Below are 11,683 nucleotides of genomic sequence, written 5' to 3'. Positions count from 1 at the left end.
ACTCTAGTATCTATACTTCTACCTGAGTAATGAATGTGAATACTGAAGACACCTCTGCCATAATCAGAAATGTCTTACCTTCCCTTCACACTTGTGCTTTGGCAACATACTTGCTTTTATACTTGCTTGCTATTAAAATTCTACACTTAAAAAGTTTCTTAGTTCTCATAAATTAAAACCAGCAGTTACGAAACGTTCCTGAGTAAGGTGCAGTAAATGAGACACTGGTTGGATTTGTGGTCAGGCAGCTCTTCTTTTTAAATCTCAGGACCATTTCTTTCCTGTGACTCCACTGACTTCCCCTGAACTGAAACACTCACTGAAGCTGCACATGTCCAACTCAGAAGCTGCTTCCAACACAGTCCAGCAGAAGAATTTATATACAGTGATGCATCAATATTGGCATTCTGATCATATAATGTTGTAAACCATTATTTAGCTGTAACAATGACTTCAGTTACTTTCTGCAGGTGTTTCAAGTAAACTTCCTCCCCTCGCGTGAACTCCAAATGTTTTAGCTGCAGAATATTGTGTTTCCCACAGGTCATGTTCTGGGTCTCTGTCGAGGGCCTAGAGACAACTTGTATCGTAATAGACGCATTAAAAGTTATAATGACAGTGTTGCGTCTTCTGTATGATGTGCTGATTTTTATTTAGGTTTAAAATGTAACTTTACTCCTATCCGAAGCATCATGTTGTGGTTCTGGTGTTCTTAATATTAAAGTGTACAATGGCAGTGAAAAACCCTCCGAAGATAGTTTCCTCATCTGACATGCACACTCGAATAAAAGATTAATAGTTAAGAGTTTGGAGGAATTTTTCTCACTTATAGCAACATATTGACCCTATTACAAGAATGGACAGTGCAATCAAAAGGTAAACACTGTGTATTGTGATGATGTGATGACTGAGATGATAATATGACATAAATATCACCATCAACGTTTTTCAAGACTCTTGTTATAAATAGTAAATATTTGATGTTACATGTTGTGCCAGTATGTGGAACGATATCCATCATTGGCTTAGAACAACTTTGAGGAAATATTTTGATCCACTTCAAATGTTGCCAAGTGTACAGTATTATTGAGAAGGGTGGGCAACTTTTCTGCAGATTTGAAATTCCGTCTTATGTCGATCTCAAAAATCATATTTTTCATTTGAGGAAGCAAGCAAAAAAAGCTTTAGTTGACAGAGTTGTTTGTTTCCACATGCATTTATTTTCAAAATACATTTTTAGTTTCTCCAAAAATTCCATTGTTTGTTTAGGATTTAGGCACAGATTGAATTAAATTATCACAACCAGTTTCCTCTACGGAGTGAGAATGAGTTTTTTTTTCAATCATTGATTTGATCCAAATGCTTCAGGATATTTTTTGTTTAGTTTTTTTTTTTTTTTTTTAAATCCACTGCAGATATCACTAAGTTAAACTTGTCACGTACAGTATATTGAATAATTCTGCACATGCACTTTATGTTTTGTTTACAAATGTGACTTTTAGGCCCTGAAAAGTAAATGTGTCTCTTTATGGTGCTCTTAATGGTGCCAAAGAGACATGCAGCAGAAACAGCTGTGTACAACACCTGGATGACATTTACAAAGAAAAGTCATACAGGTTCTGAGGAAATAACATTTGAGGAGAAATAATCTATATTACAGACATGTTTGACGCTTCACAATCAATTAACTTAGATCAGTGTTGTTTTAATCACTGAGAGAAATTATCCTGTTTCACCTATAAGTCTAAAAAATCTGTTTAGTTACTGCAAATAAATTGTCATTGTTGAGCATCTGTGCAGCACGTGTGGTGACTTGCAGAGTAAGTCAGTACTCCACCACGTCCCTAGGTGGCTAATGATTTTCTTAATTCCAGATCATGTCCATGTGTGCGAAAGGTGGTGATGAAAAAACGTTTTTCTGGGTGCTGGGGAGTTGCAGGATTTTTTATTCTAATATGTGCCATGCCTCAAAAAATGTTGAAGAATACTGACTTAGATTTTATCACTTTATCTAAGTGATGTGTGGCTTCTGCCAAAGTGACCTGGAAGTGTAAGTCACATACTGTAATCACGTGGTCCAAACATACCACATATTACCACATATTGGAAAAAATCAAGTCATGATTCTTTACCTCATAATTAGCACGTTGGTTTTTCAATGAGAAATGCAAGAGCCGCTTTAGACTTTGGTGGAATTAATATTCATAGCAAAACTAAATATCAGTTAAAATGTGTAAAAATAATCAGGAAAACATTTCATTTCCTGCGGTTGCTTGTTATATAATTGAATTGTTTCCACTTGCACACGTGTAAGCAGCTCTTTGCTCTTTTCTTTACTGGCTGCCTCTCATTTTTAATCTGAAAATATTTTGGAATGTAACAAATTCTGGTTTTCGTCACTGATTAACCTGTTTATTATTTCCCAGCTAAATGATTGACTGTGTAGTTTACTAATCCAAGATGCCCCAGCTCTGCACTCTCGCGGCTGGATAAGAGCCAAATGTGGCAAAGGTTGTGTGTTGAGTGTTGGAGCTGGAAGCTGGTGGACTCTAATCACAGTGAAGCAGTGGAAAAATATATCAACCTCTGCTGTTCCCAAACAAACCTTCAACAAGTCTGGTTGTGGGCCACACAGAAGATTAAAGAGAGACAGACACAGAGCTTGAGGAAGCACAAAGAGAGCATGGCAAACAATAAAATGTATTGTGCCTCAAAATGTTGCTTTTAGTAAATAACAAGAGATGAAAAACAGAAAAAAAGTTTAATATTATTAATTATTTTATTGTATTTAATATCATAGTTTTTTTTGAACAGCGGAAAACAGCAGCTTTACAGAGAAGTACACCAGCGTTACAGAACAGGAGGTGCTCTGGCGCCTCCTGGCGGCCAGAAATGAACACTGTCCTGCAGAGCGTTCTTGCCTGTTGCTGCAATGAGACCACTTAAAGCAGTGGTTCCCAACCTTTTTTCCTAGTTCCCCCCCCTACTTGTGTCTAAGACCAGCCGGGCCCCCCGACCCGTACGTACTGGCACAAAAAGAGTAAAGTGATTCGTTACAAATCTTTCATTGAAAAAATGAACATGAATTATGTTTTTGTGATACATTTCTCTTTGGTTTACCCTGTATACATGACATTTTTCACCTTCATTTTGTGTCACCAATGTATAAAATACGCACAGAAAATAATTGCAAGGACATAAAATAATTTCTGAAAAATGTCTCTTTTAATATGAGCGCAAACATTTTTAACATTTTTCCTTTAACAACCTGTTGGAGTAGTAGTATGATTAAATGTTGAATAATGATATAATAATAAGTTATTACGTTCTTTCCTGCTAAATTTCTTAGAAATATATTTTTGTCATTTTAAAATACTACGTGGGTTTATACAGACTTGGATTACTGTATTCCATTAGGTGTGTTATTATTTTTTATTTATTTAACATGCGCAAATATAATTTTTACAACTGCATATCCTCAAAACAGACAAAGTTTCGCGCCCCCCCAGAGATCTCAGGCGCCCCCCCAAGGGGGGCCCGGACCCCAGGTCGGGAGTCACTGACTTAAAAGGAGCGTGAGGCTCCTTTTAAGAAATGAGACTCTCTAGCGCCACCCTTCGCCTCGACGGCCGTCGGGGGTACTGCAGCTAACAGTGAAGCCGGCACGGGAGAACGGGGAGAACGTGCATGCAGCGTCATGTGACGTCACATCCGTAGGACAACCCGGAATTGCAGCACACAGCCTGTTCAAGGCAAAGGAGAGATACACTAGAGGGCTCGTTCTTTTTGGTTTGGAACGCTTCATCTGACATTATTACTAGAAAACTTAAAACGTATATGAATTGTTTTCATAAATCCTGCCTCATGCTCCTTTAATGGAAACACTCACTGCTATGTCCATATTCAAATAAAATCAAATCAACCGTTAATTCAAAATAGCACATTTCAACAACCTGGTCAAAGTGCTTCACAGCATTAAAGGCAAACAAACAAAAATATTAAGACATAAATATAAACTAAAACACATTATAATAGAGTAGAAAAAAATATATATCAATGCAACAAATAAAAAATAGGAGAAAAGTGACTTGTGTGCAAAAAGTAAATGTGAATAAGTGGCTTTTGAGTTTGGCCCTAAACAGTGGCGGGTCAGAGAGGGTACATAGCTCCGTTAGAGGAGTGTTGCAGAGTTTAGAACCTACGACTGCAAAGCAGGCGCGTCAATTGGGTATGGCAAGGTACAGCAGCCGCCACACCTTGGCTTCAAGGGAAAATGTAAATGTTTGTTTTTTAAATACATTTATGGAATTACTCTGTGTCTATTTGTATTGATTATTCTATTACTTAATACATATAGAATAACTACCAATGCAAATCAGAACAACATGATCGATTTCACTAGTTATTATACACTGCAAAAACTGAAAATCTTAACAAGAATATTTGTCTTATTTCTAGTTAAAATGTTAAATTTTTTGTCAAAAGAAATCTCATTACATTTAAGACAAGACTCAAAAACAACCATTTTCACCTGTTTCAAGTAGATTTTCACTTAAAATAAGTAGAAAAATCTGCCAGTGGAACAAGATTTTTTTGCTTGTAATGAGAAGATAAATCTTGTCCCACTGGCAGATTTTTCTACTTATTTCAAGTGAAAATTTACTTGAAACAGGTGAAAATTGTCAAATAACAAGTTATTTTCTTCTGATTTTTTGACTAAAAATGAGACATTTTAACTAGAAATAAGACAAATATTCCTGGTAAGATGAGTTGAGTTTTTACAGTGAGTGAGACTGCATTTGAAAAAGTTCCAATTTTTCTTGACCACACAGATAAGCTACATAGCAGACTTCTGTGATGAGTATTTGCTGGACGTGTTGATTGATACTCTAGTTAAATTCTGTGACTTGTACCCTTGCCATACCTTAATTTCGACTGAATTGACGCCACTGCTGCAAAGAGACGATCACCTCACTGTTTGCTCCTTGACTGCGGGACATCTAACAGATACTGGCCAGCAGAACTCAGAGCTATGTCAAGGTTGGTAAGGAATTAAAAGCTCACATATGGAGCTGTGAGCTAATAACTGCACTAAAAAACAAACGACAAGAGCTTAAAATGAATTCTGAACAGTACTGGGAGCCAGTGGAGGAAACTACACTGTTATTGATTTAAATATAAAGTCCATCAAATACACGCAATCATTTAGTTGCATGCATTAATGTAAAATAACTCAGCTCTCCACACTTTTTGGGCTGATTAACTTTAATCTTTTAAAATAAAAACAAAACAAAAAAAAACATTGTGAAAAGACTGAGGTGAGATGGGAGGTTTTCAGTGTCTGACTGGGATTCAATGCCAAGTCTCAGGCGGTTATCTCTAATGTGCCTCAGCTAATAACCACTGAACTATATGGCACATTAAATCCTCGTCTTAAAAAAGTACATTTAACTGTTTGATGGATGTTCTTAAGGAAAGTATACCCCAAATTATTGTACTGGTATTATCTGGTAAAATTAACTATTTTTGATCAGGAAAAAGACAGAAAACCTCTCATTAAAATAGCATCCAGATCCCTGAGGTCATCCAGACATATTTATTCATTATTCTTCCTGAGTATTCATAGCAATTGCTGAAAACATCAGCCCATTTATATTAGACACCATCATTATCTGCTACCTTCCTGCAAATCCCATTTTTCCTGCTCTCAGTAGTTAACGGACAATAACACGTGCAATAACAAGATGTGCAATATCTGTGTGTCTACCTCACACACATTCTACCTGCTTTTTTTGCACTCTTTTTTTCTTTCACACTACTTTTATTTCCATTGCAATGTATATACTGTCTATATTTCGTAATTATATACATTTTTAACTTTTTTTTTTACGTTTGTACCCCTCTCCTGCATGTGTGTGTTAGGTGTACTGCTGCTGAACAAAGTGAGTTTCCCCACTGAGGGAGAAATAAAGGATTATCTTATCTTATCTTTTCTGCTGGACAAGTTTTTAAGAAAGCAACTGCAAGTTTTTTTTCTCCTAGTCGAATTCTATTCACTCTATCCACTTTCTTTAGCTTTTTTCTCTATTTTACCCTCTTTGTTTGAGAATAAACATTTCCTTCCTCCCGCAATTTCCTCTTTTATTGTGTTTTTATTCTAAATTCGCTGATGAGTCACGTAAAACACTTTAACCTGTGTTTATCTGAAATGAGCTGCGCATACTCTGCTTTCCTCCGAAGCACTGAATAGCATCTAAATATACTTATTAGGTAAATGCTGATTATTTTTACATCATCCATCTCTACGTGTCCTCAGTCACATCCTGCCAGCTCAATAACACCACCTGTTTCACTGGGAGTCTTTGTAAAATGTTCCTGATTAACAACTAGCCACCTTCAAACTTCAGCATAATGCAGATCAGGATATAAGAACATGATTGATCAGTTCATTATAATTATTATTTCTGTGAGCAAATTTTTTTGCCGTGTGTTTTAAAGGCTGGTTACAGTTTTGGCTCTATTGACAATAAAGGAGGGATATTCTTGTTGCTGCCGAGAATAAATATGGCAGGTGGGAGGAGAAAGGCTCACAGACAGAGAGAGAGAGAGAGAGAGAGAGAGAGAGAGAGAGAGAGAGAGAGAGAGAGAGAGAGAGAGAGAGACAGACAGACACAGAGAGAGATAGAGAGAGAGGAAGTGGTAAGGATGCTCTACAGTCCCTGCAGTACTTTGCTCCTCTTTTAACCAGTCATAGTTTATGTCTGCCAACACTGGTGCTGGTGCTTCCTGGTGCATTCATCACCATCTTCACATCACCATGCTGATTCAGGTAAGACCTCTGTCTGTCTGTCTGTCTGTCCACTCTGCCGTGGCTTCAACTTATCAACTTCTCATTTCCGTCCAGGACAGTGTTTTTGGTCGCAAGTTGTAAAGCAACAATTACGACGTCTGTTTGTGAGTCGCTCACGGGGGAAGATGAGCGGAGGATGATATCATAAGAGGAAATAAGCCCTGCTTCCCTTCAGTCAGAGAAAGAAAGTAAAATGCCTGCAATAAGCTTGAAAGGAGCATTTGCATACATGCAAAGGGCCTTCAGCGTGCATGACGTGCCAGGAGTGTGCTTTGAATATTTACCTACCTTCACCTGGACCTGTCAAGTTAAACACAGACATATACTTTGTGTACAGTAGACACCCAGCTCACATTCAGGTCGATGCAGCCGTTTTAGAGAAAAGCCGCACTTTGTTGATGTTAGAATTAAATAGTTTAGTTTTTAGAACAAGTTTCGGGAGATTTTCAGCTGTTTGCTGTTCAGAAGGGTGTAGTTAGTTGGTGATGTTGTTGAAATTTCACATAAACATACTGAAATGTGCTTCTGTTATTGTCTTTTTTTGGATATAAATGTCATATCAGAATAAGTTTATGGGATTTACCAGTATTCGTTGTTTTGATATCACCAAAACCTCTACCTGGCTGACTTTGCTGACTTACTGACAGTAAAGTTGATGTTTGTGGTATTACGTGAAATACAGTAGCATGAGTGCATTTACTTCCTGGATAGCAAACATTAGTTCAACTGTGAGTTCAGTTGGAGCTGGCTGTTTCTGGTTGTAAATACATAAAAAAAACATTGTTATAGTTTACATGTTGAAGACATGTCATTGAATGGTCATTGTGTCACATCTGGGGGCTGAAATGTTCCAGGCATCACAGTATTTTGTAAAACAACTTCCCTTGTATCTGAGGGTTTCGTCAGTGTTTACTGGTCGGTTAAAAACCAGTCGTTTTCAGCGGGGACCCCTTCCAGTTCCAGTCCCAGCCTGTGCCTCACACTCCAACCCCCATAATTCCCTGTCTCATTACTATCAATAAAAGTTACTACAGCTGTTTATAAACTTGAATCTTTTTCTCCTTTGTCAACGCCGATGACCTTCATCCTGATTTGATTAAGTTGGCAGCATCTTCTGGTCTAAGGGAGGTTTTCCTTTCAACTTCTACACGATCAGCATGTGGACATTGTATTTTTTTATTTTTTATTTTTTTAACCTTTATTTATCCAGGAATAATCCCATTGAGATTAAAATCTCTTTTGCAAGGGGGTCCTGGCCAAGAAGGCAGCACAATAGGTCCACATCAGTTACACATTGAACAACATTGAACAACATCAACAAAAGAGACATAAAAAAAACAGCTAAAACAGTTTGGCAATCACTACAGTATAATCACTCAATGTTTGATAAAAGAACATGTGCATTCAGTAGTCAGATAGACCTTGATCCTAGCTTTAAAATCCAGCAAACTTGGGAGATGATCCAATTTAAGATGATTCTGTAATTTATACCAGGACGAGGGTGCAAATGCTTTGAAGGCCCTTTCCCCAAAAACAGTCCGCGTACGAGGAATAGTCTTATCAATCTATCGTGCCTGAGACTACAGCTTTTATTGAATTAAAGATTAGATACTATTTATTTTCATAAGTTGTTATGAACTTGAATCAGCTTCTATGAAGAGGAGTCTGAAATGACCCTTGTTGTGAATTATTGCCATATGAATGAAATGATATACAACTTCTCAACTGTACCACTACATCACCTGTATATCACCTTTATATTATCCTGTGTTGTTGAGTGTATGGTTTGAAATTTGTATGAGGAGGCACTCACTGTGAACTAAATTTACCCAAGGGTATTATAATAAATCTATCTATCTATCTATCTGTTATTACTGCCACATGTCTACACTATCACTTGTAGACAAGATTAGGCAGCTGACTTTATTCAGAACCGGTTAGTGGACATGACATTGTGACATGTTTTTTAGGAACAAACTCTGCAGAAACTGGTCTAGTATTGCTTTGTCAAGTACTTTTTGTTCACAAACACACTGATTGCAAGCGACAGCCCATCCCACACACACAACCAAAGAAAGGTGTTAGGGGTTACATGATGTGTTAAAGTTACTTTATGTGACACCGACATGAAAAATAAAAAAGAAGATAAAGGTAAAACAGTGTTTGGTTTGGTTTAGGCACAACTTTATATTGATTCCTTATTGTTTTTGGCTAACATCATGAAGTTAGCCAAAAAGAAAGTAAGAATTAGTAAAGATCTGCAGACTGGCTTTGTGGTTAACGCAGCATCTTCACAGCTAGAATGACCTTTCTGTACTCTCCCTACTTGCATGGACTCCCCCCATGTAACGATGAAAAACTATGCAGGTTTGAGTGCCTGGTGACTCCACGGCAGAGCCGTCTGGGAGATTTGCGAGGCCCTGTGCGAAATGGCTGGTGGGGCCCCTCGGGCGAAATTTTTGGGTTTTTCGGGTCGGATCGGGGGTCTATATGCGCAATTTTAACTCTCCAATTAGCAAAATACTGGATACCTTCCCCTGCCTCATCATCATCTCTTGCCTCGACGCGGGGCCCCGCGGCTGCTTGAGACCCGGTCGGATCGGTGATTTTTGTAACAAATTTATCAAACGAGCCTTTCAGAAAGGCATTAAACTCTTCCGTTTTCTTTAGTTTTTTTCTTTTTTCATCCCCTGATGGACATTTCCTGAATCTGTCTCGTTCTCTCGACATTGTGTGACAGTTTGTTCCAACTCCACCGTCTGGATCAGAGCAGCTTGTGTTAATGCGCTTGGTCTGATCAGTTGTATTGAACAACCGACACGCGTCATCATTGCACATATATTTACTGATATGCACAGACTAGTACACATTTAGGTCTGTAATGGAAGGTGACTGTTGATATTTATAAGGGAAAAAAGGAAGAAAAAAAAAAGAATTTTGAAAAAAAAAAAATTATGTTATATTATTATGTTATAAATGTACAATTAGCCCCATTTAGTACTGGGACAATCAGTTAATCTTCTCATCTCATCTCCGTGTCTCATTCAAAAACAAGCTGCAAAATGTGAAACTGATCCCTGAAAAAAAAAAAGGTTTATCTTCTCCCTATGACCCAGCTTCCTTCTTCTCAAATGAAACCACGATACCACATCCTGAAACAACACTTAAAATAAACCGAGACTTGTCTGCTAGCATCTGTGTTTCTGTTTGCAACTTCACTCAGGACAAAAAAAAACAACAAAAAATGCTTCTCAAATCCACATCACTTTTGACTCTTATGTTGTTTGAATGTTCAAAAACAACAACATTGAGTGTAATAGTATGGCATTAGGCCCTACCAAACACGTTGCCAGAGCTGCATTTAGTTAATTTCCCCTCTGAGATTAATGAAGTATTTTGAATTGAATTGTATTTGCATCTGTACGGGTAAATGTGTCGTTGTTTTGTTTGTTGCTGTGAATGATGTTAATGATGTTAAAAAGCATATTGCAGGTTAGGGTTTTTTTCAAAAATGATACCTGACCTTATGTGAAAATGACTATGTGAGAAGTTAATGTAGGATTTAATATGTTTTACAAGACATAAGGGCACGTATTCAGAGGAAAAAGTGGCTGATTTTAGCCAAGTTCCTACAAACGCTTTTTTTTTTTCGACCACCGCGTCATATGACGCAGCAGGAGGGAGACGTCTCCACAGCTGCCCCATCTGACTGTGCAGACCCCGTACAGACGTAGCCGGGTATTTGCTAAACCCAAGATATTTTCCTACGTTTGGACCTGTCATCCACATGAAAACGCAAATAAACAAATGTTTAAAAAAACTCCGGGCAAAGGGAAGATTTTTGAAAACTCCGTTTATGTAGATGCGTGTAGACCTGGTGTAGACAGAGACAACCCGGAGTTTTGCGTTTTCGAACGTCACATTATGCTCCAAAACAACAACAAATCTGCTCTGACGTCTAACGTGCGACCTTTGTTTACTACAGAACTACAGATGATCCAGCATCTGTTCTCCAAACTATTTATTAAATAAATGGTCTCTGCTCTTCACAGCCGTTTACTGCTTTACACCGACGCGCAGCCCTACGCCGTACCCTACAGCGTAGCGTCGATTTAACGCGGCAGCTCCGTGGTGGGACACGGGGGGACTCGGGCTCGTTACCGAGAAGGAGACGCGCCTCCCGGCGGAGCTGCGCCGCAGAGGCCAGCGAAAGAAAGTACAAACGTAGACAGATTACAAGTACTCACCCATCTTTTAGGAGTTATTTTCGGAGTTTCTTTCAGGAAGGAGCACGGGCGGGTGCTGCAGTGAATAAAGGCTGATTTATGGTTCCGCGTAAAATCGACGGCGTAGCCTACGGTGTAGGGTACGCGGCGCACGCAGCGTTCGGTGCGTGTCGCCGCGTAACCTACGCCGTAGGGTCTGCGTTGGTGTAACGCGGACCCATAAATCAGCCTTTTAAAAAGCGAGTTTCAGCTGTCAATCAAAAGAACGTGGGGGGCCTAACGGGTTCGTAATTATAAGGCTGTGGCCCGTCATATTGGTGTGAATACACATTCACAACCTCTTCAGTGTCACAACTAACATTAAGATCCATTATTTTTCCTATTGTTGAAAATCACCGCGCTCCCTGGTGCTACGTCACTTCCGGTTCAGCTTTTTCAGATGCGGAAGTAAAATACTCTCACAAAAACAACTCCGGAGGTCACTGTAGTATATATTTATGTGTATTTCAATGAAAATTCAGTTCCTACATTATTTTCCTACACATTGATTCACAGGGGTCTCCAACCTGCAATATGCTCTTTAATGTAAAAATGTAACCCCCCCCCC

The 11,683-nt window shown here is 38.6% G+C and overlaps 1 protein-coding gene across 3 annotated transcripts in view; it reads left to right on the top strand.

The window, feature by feature from the left end:
* The first annotated feature begins 6,723 nt into the window (after positions 1-6,723).
* The window catches only part of pip5k1ba (phosphatidylinositol-4-phosphate 5-kinase, type I, beta a), a 28,036-nt gene continuing 23,076 nt past the window's right edge, over positions 6,724-11,683 (top strand). For all 3 annotated transcript variants that reach the window (XM_061734507.1, XM_061734506.1, XM_061734504.1), the window contains exon 1: positions 6,724-6,829. The gene's annotated coding sequence lies outside the window, so the exon portion shown is untranslated. The remainder of the gene's footprint in view (positions 6,830-11,683) is intronic.

The sequence above is a fragment of the Cololabis saira genome, chromosome 11 (assembly GCF_033807715.1).
Source record: "Cololabis saira isolate AMF1-May2022 chromosome 11, fColSai1.1, whole genome shotgun sequence".
Classification (NCBI taxonomy): Eukaryota; Metazoa; Chordata; class Actinopteri; order Beloniformes; family Belonidae; genus Cololabis; species Cololabis saira.
Note: the sequence above shows the minus strand (reverse complement) of the source record. Positions and strands in the feature narration are given on the sequence as shown.